Below are 22,092 nucleotides of genomic sequence, written 5' to 3'. Positions count from 1 at the left end.
ACGGGTGAACATGCACACAAACGTGCTCACAAAGAAACGCATGTAAACACACAAACTCACAAACACCCACACAGCCAAACACACACATACACCCTCTCCCACCCACAGGCACGTCTACCGACCACACACGTGACAGGTGTCCTGGGTGCCTGCACCCATGCACGTGTACACACCTCCCTCCTCGGGGTGATGTCCATTCCCCCGGACCTCCCCCTCCTGATTCCGGCCTGCCCCTAAGCGAATCTATGGGGGTGACACGCAAAGACACCAAGACACCCACACCCACGCACCTTCTCTGCTACCTAAGATGCACACGCAGCACGCAGATGTGCCCACGTGAACATCTCCTCAGGGTGGGTGCTTTGTGGAGAGGATGGAGCTCAGGCTTCAGGGCTCCTTATGCAGGGTCCTTCAGGGGCCTGGCACAAGTGGAGGGTGGGTGGGAATGGGCAGCGGCAGAAGCAAGGCCGGGCGCCAGGCCAGGGCAAGGCTGTTAGGCATCCATCCCACGAGGAGAAGGAGGAATTCAGATGCCCTGCACTCAGGCACAGAGCCGGTCCTGGGCGGGCCCTGGAGGGCACTGACCCCCATCATTCTGCCGACGAAGAAACCGAAGCCCCGTGTCGGGAAAGGTGCCCCCAGGCTGGCCGTCTTTCCACACCCAGTGTCCTCGCCTCTGGGGCCCAGACACGGTGGTCCTTCCTCTTAGCTGCCAGCCTGGTGTTAGGAAGGACTTCAGGGCGTGACCTCGGTCCACTCGAAACGCTGTTCTCCTGGAAGTGTCACCTGTTCAGTGGACAAATCCTGATGGAGCCCTCCTCTGCGCCAGGCCCCCAGGGTATGGACATGAAAGGCACCATCTCGAAGCTGGAGGCCTGGGATCAGCCTGAGCGAGGGAGGCCGCAGAGCAGAGCCGGGAGCCGGGGCAGGAGAGGCAGTCAGGAGGGGGACGCTGGAGGGGACGGGACAGGAGGGCGCACAGGAGCTACAAGTGGTTTGGCAGGGCTGGGGCCCCACAGGGGTGGAGCGGGTGCTAGCACGTGCGTCAGCTTGCCTGAGTGCAGGGTGGGCTCCTGGCACGCGCAGCAGATCTTCTGGAGCTCCTGGCTCCAAGAACCCAGAGGAGGAACTTCCCCCGGTTCCTAGCTAACAGTTTGCTTTCTGGGCAACCTTTACCATCTCCGAGTTACGTGCTCGGAGGAGATTTCAGGGTGTCACGCTGACATTTCTACTCCTCCAAGCTGCTTGTCACCTCCATGCTTTATTTCCATGCGGCATAGAAGAGGGTGGTGTCTGGCCAGCCGTGGAGCCCAAGGAGTGGGTCTGGCCTTTTCTTGGGGAACATTTGAAAGGCTCTTGGAAGAACCCCGAATGCATATGGGAGGGGGCTGCCGGGCCCACTGGAAAAACTCCAGAGCAGGAGAGAAGAGAGTTCCAGACACCATGGGGACTTGCTGAGCCTCCAGTCTAAGGAAAGCACCTCCTGGCGGGCTCCCCGTCACCAAGGGGTCGAGGTGGACAGGGCTGTAAGTCTGTGAAAGGTGACTGCCTGTCAGAAGCAGTGGACTTAGGGGCCAGCGGGCAGGACCTGAGTTTTGGTCGTGGCCCCCCTCTTTCTAGCTGTGGGATGCTTGTCTGCTTGACAAGGGCTCTGAGCTTCAGTCTCGATACCTCCAAAACTGGGATAATAATAAACAGTTTCCAGGGGTCCTGTGCTCTGTAAAATGTCCATGTTTTGTAAAGTGGAAAAAACCATCTGTACATGAAGGATGATCATTTTCCTCAATAACAAACAGGATGGAAGGATGGACCTGAATCCCTGTGTCACCACCAGAAGCAGAGCTGCCCGCTTAAGGAGTCTGCTTGCCCAGGGCCGATGGAGGCGGGACCCCTCCCATTTTCATGAAGCCACTGGATTTGGTGGGGGCCACGTTTGTTAGCACAGCTCAACCGTCACCCTGACTCACACATGCTCCTCTGCTGTTCACTCTCACCGGATGGTGCTTCATCCTCTAAGCATCGTTTCACCTGTAATGTGATTGCCAAGGGACCAGCGGGCTAGGCAGCCTGTAGGTCACCTGGGGAAACTGTGAAAGGAGCAGAAACCAGCCTGGAGGGGGCTGTGGGTGGAGCCTGAGGAAACGGAGTGAACATAACAATTCTTACAAGAAGTCTTCATTGGAGGGTCATGCAGAGTCAAGAGGTTTTTTTAAAAAGATCTTAAGCTTATTTAAATATTGATGGGAAGGAACCAGATGTGGGGAGGGGCCAAGGTGAACGTATAGGAGAGGGGTAATTCATTGATTGCATAAGGTCCCTGAGAAGGGGAGGAGATAAGATTTGATGCACAGGTGGAGGAATCAGCCTTATGTAGGAGAGGAGACCCGTCTCAGGGAGCTGCTACGGGTATTTAATGATATAAACCATGTCAAGTCCTCAGCAAGGTGGGCTGCACATAGTAAAAACTATTCTGTGTTAAATATATTATCTGAGAATGAGAATAAATGTTCATTTGGGTCAAAAGCCTTTCAGACATCTATTGAGATAATCATATATCTTTTCTTATATAACCCATTGATACAACTTCTTATACTAATAGATTTTCCTTAACATTAAACCATTCTTACATTCCCAGAACAAAGTCTACTGGACTTGGATGAATAATTAAGATGCTGTTGAATTTGACTTGTGAGGAGTTTATTTAGAATTTCACATCTGCTTTCTCAAGTGAGACTGGTCGATCATTTCATTTTGAGGTTACCTTTGATAGATTTTTGGTGACAAGATTATTTTAACTTTGCAAGATCATTTGGGTAAATTTTGGTCTTTTTATTGAAATACAGTTTAGTTACAGTGTTGTGTTAATTTATTGTCTACAGCAAAACAATCCAGTTTATATATATATATATATATATTTATACATTCTTTTTTTATTCTTTTCCATTATGGTTTATCATAGAATATTGAATATAGTTCCCTGTGCTATATAGTAGGACTTTGTCGTTTACCCATGCTACACACAATAGTTTGCATCTGCTAACCCCAAATTCCCACTCCATCACTCTCACACACACCCCCCCTTTGGCAACCATAAGTCTGTTCTCTATGTCTGTGAGTCTGTTTCTGTTTCATAAAAGTTCATTTATGTCATATTTTAGATTCCACATATAAATGATATCAATTTTGGTCTTTTCTATGCTTTGGAAAAGTTACTCATCTGTTCCTTAAATAACCTAAACAACTTACATATAAAACTACCTAGCCCACAACCTTCTTTTGAAAGTATTTTTATAAAACCTTCAATGTCGACTTACAATTATTAATATTTTTGAAGTTTTTGATATCTTCTCAAAATTTTTGGTAAGTTGCAGTACTCCAGATAATTGCTTATTTTCACTGAGATTTTCAAAGTATTCATATAATTATATATATTATTCTTTTGGTAAACCACCCCTCTGAAGTTCTGTCCTCTTTGTCATATCGTTTGTATTTTGTACCTTGTTATTTAATTAAAGTCACCAGATTACTGAAGTTTATCTTTTCAAATTGACTCACATTTATAGGTTAGCTCTGTTTTTTACTGCATTAAGTTTGGATTGACATATATACACTAATACGTATAAAATGGATAACTAGTAAGAACCTGCTGTATAAAAAAATAAATTAAATAAAATTCAAAGAAAGAAGTTTGGCTTCATCTTTTTTGTTTTATTGGGGCTGCTTTTCCCTCCTTTCCTAATTTGTGGAATTGAATGCTTAAATCATACACATTTTAGCTCTCTTTTTGGATAAATAATTCATTTAATAACTATGACTCTGCCTGGGAGAATAGCTTTATTCTTATTAGGTAGAGAGTTTTTATTTTCATTACTTTCAAAATATTCTGTAAATGTATTTTATCCCTCTATGTTCCCATTGTTATTAAAATACTTTTTTAAAAGAAATAGTTATTTATGGTTTAATTTTGATTTGATCAGAAAATGTGATCTGTGAAATTTATGTTTTGGGGAACACAGTAAGATTTTTATGACCTAGCATATGCTCGACCCTGGTCAATGTCCCACAGATGCTGGAAAATAAAGCGATTTCTTTACTTGTGTGTGAAAAGGTAGACACTTTATTGATATTATCATTCAGACAGTCTTTGCCTTTTATTAAAATATTCAACATTTACAGCCTTCTTTCTGTCATCTTATTTTATGCTTTCTGTTTCTTAGTTCCCTTATTATTCTTTGTTTTCTATTTCTTGCTATCTATGTAAAGTGATGCTCACTTTTACCTGTCCCTGTGGAGAAGGAGGAGGGAGGGATGATGGAGGAAATGTTTAGGCGTGGTCATTTGCTCACCATCTCAGGTGAGGTGACGGCTACACTGTTGCACGCCTATGCCAAAATGTATGAAACTGTACATCTGAAATACGTGCAGTTATGTCTGTTATACCTTAAAAAAGCCGTTTTTAAAAATGCCTGCCACATTGTTCCAGAAGATCTGAATACTCACTGGAGATCAACCCATGGACCTCAGGCTCCCTCCCCGGCAGTGGCCCAGCTTTGTGCAAACATTACATGTATGTGGGTCTTCCTCTTTCCTACAAATGTGAAAACCCTTCTACCATGGCTTTTTTTCATCTAATATATTTTGGTGCAAATTTTTAGTGCCATTAGTGATCTCCTTTAAGATAATCAAATGCTTATAGGCTTATATCAAATCAGGCTTATATCAAGAACAACTGTAAGAACAATGTAATACGGCTTGACGGATCACTATGTACTTTTAGTAATTCATCCTGCTTTCCTTCCTCCCTGCCCTTCCCCAAGTCTTTGTTGTTTCAATTGGGGGTTACAGATGAAGCTTATTTAAAAAAACCTTTTTTTTTATTTTAAAGTTTTTTTTTTTTGCGTTCTATTGTGTGGCCCAGTTTACAGCAGCATTTATACATACACTTGTATGTTTAGTTGGTTTCCATGCTTCTTTTTTTTTTTTAATTTATTTATTTGGTTGTATTGGGTCTTAGTTGCGGCATGTGGGATGTAGTTCCCTGACCAGGGATCGAACCTTGGCCCCCTGCATTGGGAGTGCAGAGTCTTAGCCACTGGACCACCAGGGAAGTTCCTGGTTTCCATGTTCTCGCCAGCCCTTTTATACTACTGGTTTCCATTCTTGAGATCTTCATTTGGACTCATCTCTCAGTTGGCTATACACCGTTGGATAATTTTTTAAGGTAACATGAGCTGTATCTCTCCCAGTCTCTGCCTATCCAAGAATATTTGCCTGTAGCCTTTGCTCACGAACGACACTTGGCTGGGGACATAACTTTTGGTCCACAAATTTTTCCCCTCAAAATCCTGAAGAGAGCATTTATTTTCTTCTAGTGTTGAGTATTCAGAGGAGAAATCTGGAAAGAGCCTGTTTGTTCTTTCTTTGTAGGTAACCTGTTTCTTTAATACCTCTCTGCTTAGTAAAGAATACTTGGGAAACACAAAGAAAAATAACTGATTGCCTATAATTATACCAAACATAGATAAGATTGTTAATACTTTGGTGTTTGTCTTTTTGATCTTTTTTCCCCTATATCAGATACAGGGAGTTCCCTGGTGGCCTAGTGGTTAGGATTCCGGGCTTCCACTGCTGTGGCTCGGGTTTGATCCCTGGTTAGAGAACTGAGCTCCTGCAAGCTGCACAGCACAGCCAAAAAAAAAAAAAAAAAAAAAAAAAAATCACACATACACACCTGAACTGAGAAGAAGACCTACAAATAAAAATGTACCAGAAATGTTTGGTTGAAATTTTTCAGCCGTTTGGAAGAGAATTAGTAAGTGCATCTTCTCTGAATGCCATTTTTATTAACAGAAAATCGATTTCTCCTTGAGCTCATACACTTAATTTTAAACAAATATTTAAAGAATACCTATGGGGATGGGGGCACATATTAATTACTAACCTGTATGTGCCGATCACATGCCTCACCATCATTACGTGTGGGGACACCAGCATCCACTCGGGGCTGAAGGCGGAAACCTGGGGACCCCCATCTCCCGTCCCTCACACCCGCCACGTCTGACCAGTGGGAAGCCCTGTCCTGCCCAGTCGGCCTCCTTGCTGTCTCTGCCTCTCCTTTCCTGCTGCCCCTGCCCTAGTTGAGGTTGCCCCATCTCTCACAGGGACCACTTTGCTCCCAGCACGCTCACTCCGGGTGTATCACACGAATCCCAGCTCCCTGATACTTCACCAGAGCCCCTGGGTCTTTGCATTTCACATGCTCTTCCATCTTCCAGAATGTTCTTACATTCCATAACCATCTCCTCCCCATCACCTCCTCTCTGGAGTCCTAGTTATCCCCAAAGAGTATTCCTCTGCCATCCCAGTTCAGCATATTTCTATACTTTGACCAAAGACCACCTCCTCCAGGAAGTCTCCCCTGACTCCCTCTGAACTTCCCAGCACTTTCTCCATCCTTCCCAGAAATACTTGTTACCTTGGAAGATGATTTTTAAAGTTGTTTTCAATATACTTTCCAAACCAAAACTCAGTGTGTGTGATCTTTCTGGGACAAATGTTCTCTGGTAGGAAAAAAAAACGTTGAATGAGCTTGGAAATTTTATGGGAAGTCTAGGATAGGTGGTTGCTAGATTGTTCTTCCTCCTCTAAAACAAAATATAACAAAATAGGGCCAGACCTGCTTAACCATTCACAACCCTTTGAGCCTCAAGTTTTCCATCTGGGAAGTGGGGATAGTAATGTTGTCACTGGGAGTACTTGGTAGGAGAAAGAAGAACAGGAGATAATGGGGTTATAATGAATGAAATGGGCTTTGAAAATTACAAACTCTGTCAGTGCTAGATAATAAATCCCTTGTGATCAGCTCCACGAGTGTCTCCTCTTTGTGTCCCCTCCGTCCCCCATGTCCCTGTTATGGAACACTCGGAAAATCCCCTCCACCCAGCCTGAGAATTTCCATCATCACCATGTAACCATTTTCCCCTCTTATGGAAAACAGATGGGATTAACAGATTGTATCTATTGTCTCTTGTTCTTAAGCAAGGTACATAAGGATCTGTGTGTCCCCTTACAGAAGACAGGCAGGCTTTATCACTGCCACAGGGAAGGGAACATGTGAGGTCTGCAAATACCCTCAGAGTTCCTCTCTGTTTAGAAATCAAGCTTGCTTGGTGTATCAGTAAGGTTCATGTTCCGCCACATGTGACTGAAGATCCAAAATAACAGTGACTTGAACACAAGAGAAATGTATTTCTCTTTCACACTAAAGAGATCCAGAAGTAGGAAATACAGAACTGATATGAGGGACACAGGGCCATCAGGAACCTTGGTTCTTTCTAGCACGCTGCTCCACCTTCACTAAAGCGTGACCCTCGTGATCTAAAATGGCTGCTAGAGTTCCATCTATCACATCCCTGTTCCAGACAGCAGGACAAAGGAAGGATCAAAGAAGGGCATGCTCCTAACTTTTTAAGATGAATTCCTGGAAGTCCCACAGGACACTACTGTTCATATTCCGCTTGGCCATAAATTACTCACTTAGCTACAAGGGAAGCTGGGAAACAGTCTTGGGGATGGATAGCTATGTGTGAGGTAAAAATCAAGACACTGAGACGGCCCCGTGTAAGGTTAGCTAGTAGAAGATTCCAGGGACTCCTGAAAGGAGAAAGCATGGTAAGGAACGAGAGATCTTACCAGGTGACTTGGGTTTCTTGGGTGGGGGGTGCAGAGCTGGTTGCTGGAACACGATCTGATCAGCCACCCTGGCACAAACAAAGAGCATCTAAAAAGCCATACCTCGGAGTCCCAGCCAATCTATGTCGGGACCATCGTTCTCTAGTGGCTGTGATGAAGACCCCCAGCCTCAAGGGGGATTGTCTGAGTCAGATTCAGTTGTGACACAAGGACCAAAGCCTTTGCTGAGTCCCTGCCTAGAGTATTTGGATCATGACCAAAGGCGACTTTAGGAAGGGAAGCACGACCTTTCACTCCAGGACCCACAGGGATGATGAGCTCTGAGTCTGATTAATTTGAGTAGTGAAAGAGCTGTGTGTTCATTTTGTATCCCAAGTGCTAGATGAGAAAGACTCAGTTGTACTTGGAAGTGTGGAACTTGGTCTCAGTGTTCGTGGGACCTGAGCTCCTTTTTTCCTGGGGAATCCTCAGGTATAAAAGCAGGAGGGTGTGATGGGGGAAACTGGGACAGATTTCGCGTGTGACTCCATTAGCCTCACACTTTCGTCTTAGACAAACAGAGAGCCGGTGCCGTAAAGTACGGAGCCCAGAAGGGCACTTACAGGTCACGTGCACACACACACACTCACACACACACAGCCTTCCTTCTCAGATGAGGAACAAAGCCAGAGAGCGAAAGACCTGGCCAAGGTGGCCCAGGATGGAATCCGTTGTCAGAAGGTAACCCAAGAGGGAGGTAACCATGAGAAGACTGCCCAAAAGCCACGAATGTGGGGAGATTAACTGACTGCCATTTGAACTGGAAGGTGGCGGAGGTAATTCTTCCCGGAGGCAGATAAGCCAGTCCCCAAGGAAGCGGGGCCCATCGAGGGGCTCTCTGATGACCATCACGCCACGAGGCTTGCTCCAACCCCTGGAGCCCAGTTCAGAATTCAGCAGTAAATGGGAAAATCTGCAGAGATGCAGACATGGCCACCCAGCTTCCCAAGCAGAGGGGCGTGACCAAGTGGGACCACATGTGACTATGGGGCAAATCAATCGGTGCTGAAAAAGTGCCAAGTCAGGTGCCCCAAAGTCCTCCATGTCTGCCCTGAAGGGCCAGACATGCAGCTGGACATGTGCACTGATGGGAAGGACACTGCCCTGGCATCCAAGGACCTGCCCTGGACACCTGAGGAATCTTAGGCGGGTCCTACAGTGTCCCTGAGACTCTGCCCTCATCCACGAACCGGGGCCTCTGGACTTCCTGATCTCCAAGTCCCATCGCAGCTCTGTGAGTTCTGCTCTCTGCAGGGAGGTCGGTGGAGAGAGACCTAAGCCTACCAGGGGAAGGAAGGATGTGGCAGGGAGGCAGGAGGGAAGCATCCAGCCATCTGCGTGTCTGAACCTAGATTTCAGTCTCCTTGTAGCCATTCCTCTTCTGTGCCTCCTTCCTCCCTGCCCTCTACATCACTGGATAATTGTGAGGACAGAAGCATAATGCTTTGCCAGCTGTCAGACACTAGAGCGCCACGCACAGGTGGGCATTTTTCGATTTGTATTTTTAGTTAATTGGATGGAGAATCAAGAGATGCCCGTCTTGCGATCTTGGGTGAGGCCCTTCTTTCTGGCCTCTGTTCCTCATTGCTCCAGTGAGAGGCTGGTCCACTGGAAGGGCCCAAAGTCTCCTGCGCTCATGTATCATCTCCTCTGTGAACCAGGTACTGTCTCACCTGAGCCTCAAACACCTGAGGAGGTAGATGGGGTTAGCACTGGACTCCTACGTACTCGGACTCCAAAGCCTGCACCGAGCATAGTGCTGGGCTGACGTGACCCACTCCCCGTCTCCAGTCCTGCAGGGGCGGTGGGAGAGGGCGTGCTTGTATTCCAGTATTAGGACTGCCCACTACGTTATTACATTTGCGCCACGTTGACGAGTAAACATCCATCTCGTGTATCCTGGCTTTAGTTCGTTTAGGTGTCCATCTGCTTGCTTGAATTGCAAGCCATTTTAGGTAGATGGAAAGGAGCGAATCCTATGCTATCTGCCCATCTTGACTCCATCCCCCTATTCAGGCAGCATATTTTTTTTAACCCCTGAGGGCTATCCTCTAGGGGTATAGAGCAAACAAAGACTTTGTAAAATACTGTGGAATTTTGCCAGGGTTTCAAACATCTGGAACTGCCACATGGTATTTGTTGGGGTTCTAGGCAATGTCTTGGGTAACATTTGTGGGGGGGGTCCCAGAAATCCTGATGGAGTTCCAGGAGGGCGGGTGGAGGACTACCGGTCATTTCACAAGTTGGGGGAGAGATCCCACGGGCTGGGAACTGGGTTGGAAAGCCACAAAGATCAAGTTTAAGAATGGGGTAGATGCAAAGGGCTCGGCATGCCAAGATTCAGAGTTGGCCAAGCCCAGGCCAGATACCCAAGGAAGAGCAGAGTCGGTCCACGCGAAGGATCTAAGAGGAGGCAGGGCCTGCGTGAGAGCCGTTCTAAAAGACAATGAAGAAAGAGGTCCTGCCTTTGGGCTCTAACAGGCCTGGCCAGAGAAGCCAGGTCCCACCTTCCAGGTGGGCACAGTTGGGCAGAAGTCCCCAAAGGGAATCAGAGACCACGACAGGGAGTGACATTTAGAAAATGCACGTGGATCAGGACGGTTAAGTTCACAAAAGGGAAAACATGTTTTAGTATCCCCTGAACGATGAATCTCCTACTACTATCCTTTTATGCTTATTCTTTCAACTCCCAACGCCCCTGTGATGCAGGGACCCACCACTCCCCTCCTTCTGCCTCTTTCTGCCCCAGGACTCAGCCCTGTGCACAGAGGACTCACGTATCAGGCTGGCTGGCATCACCAAGACCCCCATGACAGTAATCGTGGGACCAGAACGTTATTCCATATTCCAAAGGTATGAATGGAAGTTCAGTTGAACCCATGTTTCCAGCCTCACCAACAAACTAAAAGAGCACATGACTTCGCTTTAGGGGACCTCCATCAGCCTGGCTGCATCAGCACCCATTAGCAGTTTTATGCATCTTTGGTTAAAAACCCCGAGAGCAAATCAAATATCACCTTACCATTTTATTGTGTTCAGTAGACCTTTTTTTCCCAAAACATGGGTTTCCTGGTATGGTTGGGGTAGGTTAGGCCAAAAGGAAACCACTGGCCTTTGTCTGTGGCCTAACCCCCTGCTGAACCCTGGGGTCAGGAGAGCAGAAGCCCAGCTCCCTCACTGCCACAGATGTCTCGTTTAGGGGACAAACGTGGGGCCCATGTGCCACTGTCTCCTGTTCCTACCTCTGATGAAAGCCCACAGCCCCCCCACGAAGCCTCCCCACTACACACACGCCTACCCAACAGCTCAGGTACTTGGGGGCTCCCTCTGGAGGGCCTTAGGCAGCCTTAGGCACAAGAGCAGTAGCTGTGGGACAGTCACGGGGTGGACCCACCTTTCCCCCTGGTTCCAGCCCCTCCACCACATATCCGCCCCCCGCCTGATATCAGCACCCCAGAAAGACACCCACTGCTCCTGCAGGTCGCCCTGCATTTCCTGGGCACCGCTGTCTGCTAACTGCCCCCCCACGGTCCCCCCCACCCCCCGCTGGGACCCTGAAGGCATGCAAGATTCTCCAGGCTTCTCAGAGAGCTCTGGATGGAGGCAGAAGGACCCTCTCCTGGGGGGAGGCTCGTGGACCCAGGCCTCATCTGCATTGCCTGTTATTCTGACGACTGAAGTCTGGGTGAAGGAAGTTGATATTTTCACTAGGTTGCTCACCAACAGCACGCCAGCGGAAATTAACAACGGCCATCTGAGTGGCATCCATTCGTGCACTGAACGGGCATCTTCTGACCAACACCGTGCTAGGTGTTTCAGGTAGGTGAATTCGACTCACAAGGAATCAAACACATCAACAAAGAATTCAGAAGAGTACATTATTTTATTTTATTATTTTTTTTTTTTGGCAGTTAGCAGGCCTCTCACCGTTGTGGCCTCTCCCATTATGGACCACAGGCTCCGGACGCACAGGCTCAGCGGCCATGGCTCACGGGCCCAGCCGCTCCGCGGCATGTGGGATCTTCCTGGACCGGGTCACGAATCCGTGTCCCCTGCATCGGCAGGCGGACTCCCGACCACCGCGCCACCAGGGAAGCCCAGAAGAGTACATTATTTTAAAGCAGAGGTTGGCAAACTTTTTCTGCAAATGGCCAGAAAGGAACTATCTGGGGCTTTGTGGGTCACGCGGTCTCTGTCACAACTACTCGACTCTGCTGCTGTGCGCAGCATGACAGCAGCCAAAGCGAATGGGTGTGTGTTTCAATAAAACTTTATTTATAAAACTAGGCAGCGGGCTGGATCCAGCCCTCAGGCTATGGTTTAGAGTAACATGAGCTGCTGCCATGCAATTGATTTCTGGTCCGTGGGCAGCTCCCCTCTAAGTTTTGATTCAGACCCTTAGAGTTTGGTGAATACCTGGCCTTCTCCACAGACAGGTGACAAGGAAATTACCAGATGTATTTATAAGGCACAGAGGTGCTGATTAAGTCTAGAAAGGACTGAGGTTTTTGTTTTTGTTTTGGGGTTTTTTTTTTACATCTTCATTGGAGCATAATTGCTTTACAGTGGTGTGTTAGTTTCTGCTTTATAACAAAGTGAATCAGCTCTACGTGTACATATATCCCCATATCTCTTTCCTCTCACATCTCCCTCCCTCCCTCCCTCCCTATCCCACCCTCCCTATCCCACCCCTCTAGGTGGTCACAAAGCACCGAGCTGATCTCCCTGTGCTATGGGGCTGCTTCCCACTAGCTATGTATTTTTACGTTTGGTAGTGTATATATGTCCACGCCACTCTCTCGCTTTGTCACAGAGGTTTTAAAAGAGTCACCGAAGTCACTCAGCCGCCAGAGGGTGAAAAGAGTGTTCGTTCTTCACTAAGAACAGGAGGAAGAGGAGTGAAGCGGGGATGGGGCAGAGGGGAGGGCCGGCCCTAAGCAAGGCAGCTTTGCAGGCAATGCTCAAGGGCCCAGGCTTCATCTTGAAGACAACAGAGAACCAGAAGGGGAGCGAGATGATTAGGTGTGGATCATAGGGTACCCCTGTGGTCAGCAGAGGACGGCTTAGAGAGGAGCACGACTGGAGGCCAGGGAATCAAAGATCTCTTCAGCAGCACTGAGGACCAGAAAGCAAGAGGTTCTAGATCATCTTAGGATGCGACTCCACGAAATTCCTGGATGGGGTTGTAGGTGGGCAGGTTTCCTGGTTGGGTGAGTGGGTGGGTGGTAGAGCCTTCTCAGAGATCAGGAAGCCAAGGGGAGCAGATGTGGGGAGAGGGGATGAGATTTTTGGACGTGCTGAATTGTCGGTGTCGGAGGATGTCCAGGTGATGAGAATGCTGGGCCCGGCGGGCTGCCGGCCAAGGTCCTGGAAATCATTTCACAAACCGAACCAGCAGGGCGTGAGGCCACCAGCCAACACTTGTGCCGAGGAGCTGTCTGGAGAGAGACGGGCTGGGTGCAGTGCGGGGGACGGGTCACGATTTACACCGAAGAATATTGATTTCAAACAGGTGGAAAATACGAGCCGTCGAGGGTAGACAGGAAAAAGACCTCGCCACCCATTCATCAGGGGCCGCGGATCAAGGAGACCAGATGTTGCTGCACAAAAAATGCAAAGAATTTCATAATTTATCCCCCAGACAAGAAGGGCCTGTTAAGGTCAGGGCAGGCAGCCTTGAGTTGCTGGTCGGCCGGGAGCTCTCCGGCAGGGCTGGGGTGGTGAGTGTGACCACGCGTTACCAATGGATGCCAGGTGGTGTCAGACACACACCTCCATAAACACCTGCACTGAGGGCAAAGATGCCTCCACGGACAAGTCGCAACATCTGCATCCAGGTGTCCCAAAGCTGGGCTCCTGGAGGGAGCCTGGATGACCCAGGCATTCTGAATACCCCTCCTCTCTGGTGCACTTGTGACCTGAAAACCCAGTGTCGCTAATGTCCCCCACTGGGGGACAGGCCCATCCGTGTTGTTGAGTCCTCACCACTGCCCAGGCTGTAGGGCTCACTCCTGCCATTTGTGCGGGGAGGTGGGGGGGGGGGGGGCAACGGGCGGAGAAGGAAGGAATTTGCCCAGTTCCTACTGCTGGAACCAACACAGCACATTTCCACACAAGCTTTGGAGTTAGGACTGAGGATCAAATGAATTCTTTTTCTAAGATGTTTCAAGAATGAATGTCTGGTCAGTTAAAACCCACTTGAACTCCCAAACCCAAGTTCCTTCTTTAAAGCTGGACTGTTTCCCTAGGTACATGTGATGGTGTATAAGAAGCTCCTGGGTGTTTTACACATGCAGCATTGCTCATTATTTCCTTCTGATTAAGATACAAACCAGAGTTATGGCCTCTACCGTCAGTCACAGCAAAGTCTCATGTCCTGCAAAAACAAGGCCTCTCAGCTGGTGGGGCCTGGATCCAAACTGAGCCTGTGACACGCAGGAGGAGACACCAAGGAGTGTGAGCTGAGAATCTCCAGTGGCCCAAATTCTCAGCAACGCATCCAAAGAACGCTACACCAAGACCAAGTGGGATTTTCCCTGGGAGGCATGGATGGTTCAACATACACAAATCAATGGGATATACCACATTAATAGAATGAAAGATAAAAATCATGTGATCATCTCAATAGATGAGGAAAAAGCATTTGACAAAAAGCAATATCCACAGGGAAGACATATGGGAACATATGTTTATGTATGACTGATTCACTTTGTTATAAAGCAGAAACTAACACACCATTGTAAAGCAATTATACCCCAATAAAGATGTAAAAAAATAAAAAAAAAAAAGCAATATCCTTTCATGATAAAAATCCTCAACAAACTGGGTAGAGAAGAAACATACATACGCATAATAAAGGCCATCAATGACAAGTGCACAGCTAACATCATCCTCAACAGTGAAAGTCTGAAAGCTTTTCCCCTCAGATCAGGAATAAGACAAGGGTGCTCACTCTCACCACTACTATTCAACATGGCCCTGGAAGTCCTAGCCACAGCAATTAGGCAAGAAAAAGAAATAAAATGCATCGAAATCAGAAAGGAGGAAGTAAAATTGTCATTATCTGCAGACGACGTGGTCTTAAATATAGAAAATCCTAAAGACTCCTCAACAACTGTTAGGCTCAAAAAAACTGTTAGAACTAATCTACAAATTCAGTAAAGTTGCAGGATGTAAAATCAACATACAGAAATCAGTTGCATTTCTATACACTAACAACAAAACATCTGAAAAAGAAATTTTAAAACTATCCCATGCACTATAGCATCAAAAACAATAAAATACTCAGGAGTAAATTTAACCAAAGACATGGAAGATCTGTAGAAAGCTACAAGGCTTTGATGAAAGAAAGTGAAGAAGGCGCAAACAAGTGGAAAGATATCCCGGGTGCACGGATTGCGAGAATTAATATTGTTAAAATGTCCAATACTACCCAAAGCCTCCTATGGATTCAATGCAATCCTATCGAAATTCCAACTGGCTCACGTTTCTCTTTGAAGGGGACCTCATTAAAAGTCATCAGCCCATCACAGCCCCCTCGCCTGTCCTCCAAGTGACACTACCGGTCTACTCGGCCCATCAAGAGCTCTGTGGGGACACGGTCTGAATCACACTGCCCAGGTGAGGAGATGCCGACGGCAGTGGGGTCTGCACTCAAGCCCCCAGAAAGCAACAATGATGAGAGCCTAAGTGCTTGTCAGGGAAAGGGACCTGGGAATGAGCATCTATGGGCCAGAAATTCCCCTGGAGGGAAAGGTCACTGCTCTTCCATGCCCACCTCTGGGTCTGGCAGGCATATGTGGCAGGGGCGAGGGGGCCAGTGGGACAGGAGGATGGAGGAACACCGAGAAGGGAGGAAGGAGGCCCCCAGGGGCAAGGCGTTGGAAGGAAGAGCAGATTCCAGGTGGGGAGACGCAGACCTCTGGGCAGCGGAGGGTCTGGGGGTGGCTGACTCGGTGATTTTCAGAGAGAAGAACCCGTGGTCAAGTTGTGTGTGGGGCCTGGCCCCCGCCCTTCAGGCGCATCACCTCCTTTGCTGGGTGCCCACAGTCCCTGGGCATCCTCTCCCATAACCCTGACTTCAGGGTACCATATCATTGCCCGTTTTCTGTCTCCCTCCAGGCTGGGCTCTCCATGTGTTCGCACCATTACTGAGAAGGAACAGATGGGCTCTTCCAGAAGTTGGAGGGGCAGGGGGTCGGAATGGGGCTGGACGGACGAGGAGGCGGAATGAGGTGGGCTTCCTTCTCCTCTGCCCCCGACAGGCCCCCTTAGTCCCAAGCTAGCGGCTGGGCCCCAGTGAGGGAGCCAGCAGACAGCAGCGTCCTGCCTACCGGGAGCAGTGACTCAGCCACCATCTGTTATTTAATGAGAGGATGACAAGCCAATTGGCGTGTTTCCCCCGCTTCTCTTTAATATGGCAAATCGAGAAATGTGACTTTCTTGATCTATATTTTAATGATTCTGACTCGCTCACTCTTACTTCTCTTAATTCATCAGTAAATAAAGCTGTGATTTGTCCAGGAATCCCTACTGGGGTTTCTTCTGACTTTGCTTCAGGAGTTTGGGTCTTTTGGGGGGAGTAGGAGGGTTTTGCCAGGTTACACCCTTCCTGCCTCTGCCACTGGAAGGGGCCAAGTTCAACCCCAGGGTGCTCCTTGAATCAGAAAGAAATGGGGCCCAGGAAGGCCCCCCCAACCCAGCCCACTTGAGAGAGGCCAGGCCACCGTAGCGGGTGACAAGCTGGCCTTGCCGTGCGTTTGAAGTCTGAGGCTGTACTGTCCCAGGTGGGCTCCGCAGCCAACCCTGCACGACCCTGGATGGGTCCTTCTCCCCCTCAGGCCTTGGGTTCTCAGGCTGTAGGATGGAGGCCCGGTTGATCCCAGAGGTCCTGTGATTCGGCGGTGCAGGTCGGGGATCTTCTGGACAGATTTTCTGGTGGTTTGGATGAGCACCATGTCCTTGCTTTCCCTGCTCACTACTTATATGACCTCAGGCAAGTTCCCCACGTGGGGACCGAGCCTTCCACTCTGGGCTGTGCCCGGGGAAGGGTGACAGCGCCCACGCTCCTCTCAGAGCCCAGAGGAACGCGTGCGGCCTCCCCTGGGAGAAGGAAGCTCCCGGGGAGGGCAGCTGGGTCCATTAGAAACACGCTCCTCCTGGCTGGCAGGAGGGGGCTCAGGTCTGTGATGGGAGAGGCCCTCCTCTCCCCGGGCCCCTGCTCTCTTTGATCCCCTGACCCCTCTGGAGTTTTGTAGTAGCTTCAAGCTCAGGAGGCCACCCACCTAGTGAGGACATGGGTTCGGGAGGATGACAAACCAGGGTTTGGATCTGTCGGCTGTGTGACCCTGGACCAGAGACCCCTCTGAGACTCAGTTTCCCTATCTGTTCAGCAGGGCTGAAAACCCCACTCACCACTGGCAGAAATAACGTGAAAAGTCAGGGGAGGGACTGCTGGGCTCGCCCCGCTGGTGGCAAGTTCGGCCAGAGTGCCCAGGTGCCGTGCCCCTCTGCTCCCAGCAGAAGCCACCAGACCCCTCCCTGGATGGAGGGCCCTGGGGTTGGGGGCGGGGGCCTGGTGGGGGGGGCTGGGATCTGGCCACGTGCTCTGCCTCAGTCCAAGAGCCACGCTCACGTGACCATCGGCAGCGGATTGATGAAATTAAGCACAGATGGCTACTTTGTTGTTGTTCTTTGAACTGACAGCTGCTGGTATAAAAATAAATTAAATTAAATTTCACATAAGTCAGACTTTTCTGTATTTTTTTAAATGATCTAAGTTTTTTTGTGTGGTTGTCATTAAATTGTTTTCTTTCTTTTTAACATACGGAGGCAGAGAAAACTCCAGGGCGGCAGAAACAAGAATGAGAAGGCGAATGCCCCAGGGCGACCCCCAGATTTGGAGAAAAGTCCCATCCTACCTTCCCACAGCCCCACCTCCCTTTCCCCAAGGTTTTTGAAAGACCACAGAGCTGCAGGGTTAAAAAAAAAAAAAAAAAGTCTTGGCTCCTTTGTCCCAAGAGGCAGGGGCCAGGGAGTCAATTGGTGTGAATTTGAAGCCAGGCCCGGCAGCCAGTGTCTGTGCCCTGGAGAAGCGGCTCAGCTGCTCCACGCCCCTGTCCCCACCTGTACAGGAGAGAAGTGAAGATGCCTCCCCAGGAGGTACCCAAGTGCTCAGAATTCTCGGCTTGTCATCACCTGTATGACCTGGGAATACAGAGAATCCTCACACGGAAGGATTATTATGAAGGTTAAATGCAACAGGAAATATGGAAAGAAGCCCCCAGCAACCCCTGTCCCCCGGCAGGCTCTCAAAACCACCCCCCGTGGCTGGCCTCACCCACACACTCAACCCCCCTCCTGCCTCCCTTCCCCATACCCTGTGCTCTGGGTCCATGGTGGGCACAGCCGCTCAACACGCAGGAGAAGGAGTGGGCAGCCCTCTATCTCCCGCCCCTGGCGTCTCCATCACCCTCCCTACGGCTATGCTCTTGGACATCCCACCTACTGGCCACAGCCAAGCGGTCCAGCGGGGAGCACCTGGCCCAGGCAGGCCAATCAGAGCCCTTCCCTGAGGTTTTCGTAACGAGAGAGAGAGGTTGATCTTGTATACGGTGGTAAGCTGTGAATCTTTGGAGAAGGTGGTCTCGAGAGAGAGGATGAGGCTTGTCCACAAAGAGGCAGAGATGAGAGATGGGGAGAAAAGCCCAGGGGCCTTTCATTCCCTGGGCTCACTCTTTTCCTGCATTTCTGCTGCACCCTCACCCTTCCCACAATTCAGCTGTTCACCTTGGCTGTGGACTTCTTTCCGCGTAAGCTGGCTCCAGCTTGGTGGCTGTCACTGCAGCCAAAATGCCCTATTCGCCCCTCCCAGACCAGCGGAGAAGAAAGTATACACTACTGACAACAGCCATAGGGAGAACCCACAAAGGGTCGTAGGAGGGGTGAGATAAAAAGCGGTGGGCGCCCTGGGAGAGAGAGACCAATGCTGACAGGGAGTCTGAAAGCTTTCTAGAAGGAGGTGGTACTAGAAGTGAGATGGGAGAACCAGGGCAGCTCTGGACATGTGGAGAGGCGGAGGGGGACTTCCATGCAGTGGGAGCAGTGTGGGCAATGGCACAGAGGTGGGAAAGACAGGCACGTGTTACATACGTGGTCAAACAGTGGGAAATACACTAGAGAAGTGCACAGGGTCAGAACATAAAAGGCCTAAATGCCATTCTAAGGGATAAATGTTTGTCTATAGTCAGGAATCGCGAGAACACACATACCCCACACAGGCTGCTCTTACCTCTCAGGCCCCTGGCAGACACTCCTCATTGATCCAAGCATTCCTCCTTACTGAGGTGGGACATGGCAACCGAATCCTTTTTTTTGGCTGCGTTGGGTCTTTGTTGCTGCACGCGGGCTTTCTCTAGTTGCAGCAAGTGGGGGCTACCCTTCGTTGCGGTGCCCGGGCTTCTCATTGCGGTGGTTTCTCTTTGTTGCACAGCACAGGATCTAGGCGCACGGGCTTCAGTAGTTGTGGCGCACGGGCTCAGTAGTTGTGGCTCATGGGCTCTAGAACGCAGGCTCAGTAGTTGTGGCGCACGGGCTTAGTTGCTCCACGGCATGTGGGATCTTCCCAAACCAGGGCTCGAACCCATGTCCCCTGCATCGGCAGGCAGACTCTCAACCACTGCGCCACCAGGGAAGCCCCCTGCTAACTCTCTTTTGACCGCAGGTTGAGCATGGCATTTCCCTTCTCTTGACTTGGTTTCCCAATTTGTAAAAAACAGAAGTTGGACCCGGTGACCTTTTTGGTATGTGGCAGGTGGGACTTTTTCCAATTCAGTAAAAAAAACCTGTATAACAGGAACAACAGGGATGTGGATGATAAACAGCTGTAGCAACTACCGTTTGGGGAATGTCTGCTTGTTGCCAGACGCTAGGCTAACAGCTTTACACTGATGTTTGCATTCCTATCAGTGAGGTAGGGATGATGACCCTGCTTTTGCAAACGATGAAGCCAAGGCTCAGGGAGGTGAAGCGGCTTGCCCAAACTCACAAAGCCCACCAGTGGCAGGGCCAGCACGGCAAGTCCAAGCCACTCTATTGCACAACTCTCCTTTGATTCTCCCTCTCATGTCGGGTCAAAGTTCCCACCCTCCCCGCCTCATGGGGATCAGGAGACCCAAGAGCATATCGTGCCTGGAGTCCAAATATCAGACCTAAAGGCATCATCCGATCCCACCCCCTCAGGCAGAAGGTGGGGGCCCAGACCCTGAGGAGGGCCGGGACTGACCTAGGTCCCACAGCCAGTGAGTAGTGGCTCATCAGTTTGAGAGCCAGCTCAGGGAGGATGGGAAAAAGGGTGTCACTTGCAACCAGCTCCTTGCTGATCTGGACAGGCCAGCCATGTGGAAGGAACCCCTGGAATTCAGACAGACCGTCCTAGGAGAAATTTCCACCGTTCTGCTGCTCTAAGCTCCTCGGTTCTCTGAGTCTGTCTCCCCATCTGACAGTGGGGGACCCCTGCTCCCTCCTGATGAGGGACAGTGGATGCACTCAGACACAGGGGAGCAGCTCCAGGCACAGCACTGGTACTCAGGGGATGCTGTAGCCCAAGGACCAAATCCAAGGACTCAGAGGTCCTGGCCAGGAGAGGCCACCATGACGCCAAAAAGTCAGGCCCTTGGGAAAGAACTGGACCTGGACCAGCCCCTCCCTCTGTGGGAGGGAGTTAGTCCTCAAGGCTGAGTCCCCAGCCACACAGCCAGGAGAGCCTAGCAGCTGCCTGTCCCAGTAGCACCAAGAGAAGAGGATTTCAAGTAAATTAAAAACAAGCATGTGTGTTTCTCCTTTGCCCATCTGTGGCAGTTTCTCGAAGCACTCTTGGAGGGGGAAAGGAACAAGGCGGAAGTAGAATGGCTCTTGGAGAAGCTGGAAAAATTAGCAATTAGGAGGGAAAATTGTAATGAGAAAATGAGCCTTAATAAGGCAAACACAATACTGCAACGGCTTTTTTCTTGCTCTCTCGTGAAAACAAGCGGTGACTTCATGTCTGGGTTTCTCTGCTTTCCTGAGGCAGAGCCAACTGGGAAAGAGCTGGAGAAAAAAATGTCTCCATTGTCCCTAGACAGTGGCCCTGGCATCCAGGAAAGACACGGCCTGCTTAACTATGATGAGCAGGAGAATCTCACCTGCACCTTTTCTGCAACTCCTACTCTGCTCCTGGCATCACACACTGTATACACGTACTCCATTAGTCAGGATAGGCTAGGTCCTGCTGCAGTAACAACCCAAACTCTCAATAACTTAACACACAAAATTTACATCTCAGTCACAATATATATATCTGGAGGGTCCACTCTGCTACACTCTTGCATGGTTGTTCTGGATGTGGGGGATACAGTGAATCTTTCCACCTCTCACTGGCTCTTACAGTCTTAACCTGGAAGAGATGCTCATCACACTCATATTTCATTAGTCAAAGTAAGTCACAAAGTAAGTAAGCCAAAGTAAGGGACTCTCGTCACTTGTATTCATATTTCATTAGCCAAAGTAAGTCACCCGACTTCAAAGAGGCAGGGACCTGCATTCCTAATGTGTACCCCATGGAGGATCTGGAAAATCTGTGACCAGCCCGAATGACTACCACACATTGTGACTAACCCTCTCCAAGGTAGGTAAATAGTAGCTATTAATGCTACCGCCCTCACTTCACAGGTGAGAAGACTGAGCCTCAGAGAGTAGACATGACTAGTCCTTTCATTCATTTGAGCAACCATCCAACCCTGATCACTTGCAATTTCATTCGAGAACTAAATAAGTCTCGACTTCTTGATATAATTTCCTACAATGCTTTCAACATTCTGCCAACATTTCTTGAGAACCAGCGCTGTGCCTGGCACTGAGGATACTGGAGTGAATAAAATACACACATGCTCTGCCTTCATGGAGCTCACGTTCTAGGGGGAGACACAGACAAAGAAGAAAGCAAGTGAATAAACAAGAAAATGGCATTATAGAGCCCGAGAAGGATGATGCTAGAACTGTGAAATGAGCACGCTGAATGAACAAGTACACTCGTGAGTAAATGAATGTTTTCCACCCTTAACCCTCAAGACCCAACTCAAGGGCCAGACAGGCAGCAGAGAGCAGGGCTTTGGAATCAGAAGCTGAGCTGCAGATTTCAGCGTCACCATTTTCTAGAGATATGATCTTGGGTAAATTACTTAACCCTGCGGTCTTCAGTTTCCCCATCTTTATAAAGACATGAAATCTTACCACTGAGGGCTTAGGAAGAGTTTATATAAGGTGTCCAGCATAGTAAATGTGCTCTAATTAGTTTCACCCACAGCACATAGATCAGGCAAACGG

The sequence above is a fragment of the Lagenorhynchus albirostris genome, chromosome 1, assembly GCF_949774975.1.
Source record: "Lagenorhynchus albirostris chromosome 1, mLagAlb1.1, whole genome shotgun sequence".
Taxonomy (NCBI): domain Eukaryota; kingdom Metazoa; phylum Chordata; class Mammalia; order Artiodactyla; family Delphinidae; genus Lagenorhynchus; species Lagenorhynchus albirostris.
Note: the sequence above shows the minus strand (reverse complement) of the source record.